This window comes from Triticum dicoccoides, chromosome 6A, assembly GCF_002162155.2.
Source record: "Triticum dicoccoides isolate Atlit2015 ecotype Zavitan chromosome 6A, WEW_v2.0, whole genome shotgun sequence".
NCBI lineage: Eukaryota > Viridiplantae > Streptophyta > Magnoliopsida > Poales > Poaceae > Triticum > Triticum dicoccoides.
In genome coordinates, this window is record NC_041390.1 from 188,407,486 (window position 1) to 188,411,217 (window position 3,732).

Sequence of the window (3,732 nt, forward strand, 5' to 3'; positions counted from 1 at the left end):
CTACCTCGTGGCCTCCTATTAGTTGGCTTGACGTAGGGTCCAAGTCTCCTGAGTTGTATTCGGTGAGAAAATCACGTTCCCGAAGGTTTCATTCCGTTTGGACTGCATTTGATATTCCTTTTCTTTGAAACCCTAAAACAGGCAAAAAACAGCAATTCTGGGTCGGGCCTCCGGTTAATAGGTTAGTCCCAAAAATAATATAAAAGTGGATAATAAAGCCCAATAATGTCCAAAACAGTAGATAATATAGCATGGAGCAATCAAAAATTATAGATACGTTGGAGACGTATCAGAGGCCGGCCACCAAGTGGCGCACCATGAGGGGGGAGTCCTACTAGGACTCCTAGTCCTACTATTATTCGCCCCCCTCTCTTTTTCCTTCTCATGGAGGTGGAAAGGGGGGAGGAGAGGGAGTAGGAGAAGGAAAGGGGGGTGGCGCCCCCTTCCCTAAACCAATTCGGCCTCCTCCCTTGTGGGGGCACACCAGCACCTTGTGGGCTGGTTAGCCTCCCTCCTATGGCCCATATGGCCCATATCTTTCCCCGGGGGGTTCCGGTAACTCCTCCGGTACTCCGGTATGTACCCGATACACTCCGGAACCCTTCCGGTGTCCGAATACTACCTTCCAATATATCAATATTTACCTCTCGACCATTTTGAGACTCCTCGTCATGTCTGTGATCTCATCGGGACTCCTAACAAACTTCGGTCACCAAAACACACAACTCATAATACAAATCATCATCGAACGTTAAGCATGCGGACCCTACGGGTTCGAGAACTCTGTAGACATGACCGAGACACATCTCCGTCAATAACCAATAGGGGAACCTGGATGCTCATATTGTTTCCTACATATTCTATGAAGATCTTTATCAGTCAAACCGCAAAAACAACATACATTATTCCCTTTGTCCTCGGTATGTTAATTGCCCGAGATTCGATCGTCGGTATCTTCATACCTAGTTCAATCTCGTTACCGACAAGTCTCTTTACTTGTTCCATAATCCATCATCCCATAACTAACTCATTAGTCACATTGCTTGCAAGGCTTATAGTGATGTGCATTACTGAGAGGGCCCAGAGATATCTCTCCGATTTTCAGAGTGACAAATCCTAATATTGATCGGTGCCAACCCAACAAACACCTTCGGAGATACCTGTAGAGCATATTTATGATCACCCAGTTACGTTGTGACGTTTGATAGCACACAAGGTATTGCTTCGGTATCCGGGAGTTGCATAATCTCATAGTCATAGGAATATGTATAAGTCATGAAGAAAGCAATAGCAATAAAACTGAACGATCATAATGCTAAGCTAACGGATGGATCTTGTCCATCACATCATTCTCCTAATGATGTGATCCCGTTCATCAAATGACAAGACATGTCTATGGTTAGGAAACTTAACCATCTTTGATAAATGAGCTAGTCTAGTAGAGGCTTACTGGGGACACAATGTTTTGTCTATGTATCCACACATGTATCAAGTTTCCGGTTAATACAATTCGAGCATGAATAATAAACATTTATCGTGATATAAGGAAATATAAAATAACAACTTTATTATATCCTCTAGGGCATATTTCCTTCAGTCCCCCACTTGTACTAGAGTAAATAATCTAGTTCACATCGCCATGTAAATTAACACCAATAGTTCACATCTTTATGTGATTAAAACCCATAGTTCACATCGCCATGTAACCAACACCCAAAGAGTTTACTAGAGTCAATAATCTAGTTCACATCGCCATGTGATTAACACCCAAAGAGTACTAAGGTGTGATCATGTTTTGCTTGTGAGAGAAGTTTAGTCAAGGAGTCTGCCACATTCAGATCCGTATGTATTTCGCAAATTTTCTATGCTTACAATGCTCTGCATGGAGCTACTCTAGCTAATTTCTCCCACTTTCAATATGCATCCAGATTGAGACTCAGAGTCATCCGGATCTGTGTCAAAGCTTGCATCGACGTAACTCTTTACAACAAACTCTTTATCACCTCCATAACCGAGAAATATTTCCGTAGTCCTCTTAGGTAACTAAGGATATCTTTGACTGCTGTCCAGTGATCCACTCCTAGATCACTATAATACCCCCTTGCGAAACTCATGGAAAGGTACACAATAGGTCTAGTACACAGCATATCATACTTTACAGAACCTATGGATGAGGCATAGGGAATGACTTTAATTCTATTTCTATTTTCTACCGTGGTCGGGTTTTGAGTCTTACTCAACTTCACACCTTACAATAAAGGCAAGAACTCCTTCTTTGACTGATCCATTTTGAACTTCTTCAAAATCTTGTCAAGGTCTGTGCTTTGTGAAAGTCCTATTAAGTGTATCGATCTATCCCTATGGATCTTGATGCCCAATACATAAGTAGCTTCACCGAGGTCCTTCTTTTGAAAACTCCTTTCAAACACTCCTTTATGCTTTCCAGAAAATTCTACATCATTTACAATCAACAATATGTCATTCACATATACTTATTAGAAAGGCTGTAGTGCTCCCACTCACTTTCTTGTGAATACAGGCTTCTACGAAATTTTGTATAAAACCATATGCTTTGATCACACTATCAAAGCATATATTCCAACTCCGAGAGGCTTGCACCAGTCCATAAATGGATCGCTGGAGCTTGCACACTTTGTTAGTACCTTTAGGATCGACAAAACCTTCTGGTTGCATCATATATAACTCTTCAGTAAGAAATCCATTAAGGAATGCAGTTTTTGACATCCATTTGCCAAATTTCATAATCATAAAATGCATCAATTGCTAACATGATTCTAACATACTTAAGCATCACTATGGGTGAGAAGGTCTCATCGTAGTCAGATCCTTGAACTTGTCGAAAACCTTTCGCAACAAGTCGAGCTTTGTAGGCAGTAACATTACCATCAGCGTCAGTCTTCTTCTTGAAAATCCACTTTTCTCAATGGCTTGCCGATCATCGGGAAAGTCAACCAAAGTACACACTTTGTTCTCATGCATGGATCCCATCGCAGATTTCATGGCCTCAAGCCATTTTGCGGAATCTGGGTTCATCATCGCCTCCTCATAGTTCGTAGGTTCATCATGGTCTAGTAACATGACTTCCAGAACAGGGTTACCATACCACTCTGGTGTGGAACGTACTTTGGTTGACCTACGAGGTTCGGTAGTAACTTGATCTGAAGTTTCATGATCATCGTCATTAACTTCCTCACTAATTGGTGCAGGCTTCACTGGAACTGAGTTCTGTGATGAACTACTTTCCAATTCGGGAGAAGGTACAATTACCTCATCAAGTTCTACTTTCCTCCCACTCACTTCTTTCGAGAGAAACTCCTCTAGAAAGGATCCATTCTTAGCAACAAATATCTTGCCTTCAGATCTATGATAGAAGGTGTACCCAATAGTTTCCTTTGGGTATCCTATGAAGACGTATTTCTCGATTTGGGTTCGAGCTTATGAGGTTGAAGCTTTTTCACATAAGCATCACAACCCCAAACTTTAAGAAACGACAGCTTAGGTTTCTTGCCAAACCACAATTCATATGGAGTCGTCTCACCGGATTTAGATGGTGCCCTATTTAATGTGAATGCAGTCGTCTATAAAGCATAACCCGAAAACGATAGTCGTAAATCGGTAAGAGACATCATAGATCGCACCATCTCTAATAAAGTATGGTTACGACGTTCGGACACACCATTACGCTGTGGTGTTCTAGGTTGCGTGAGCTGC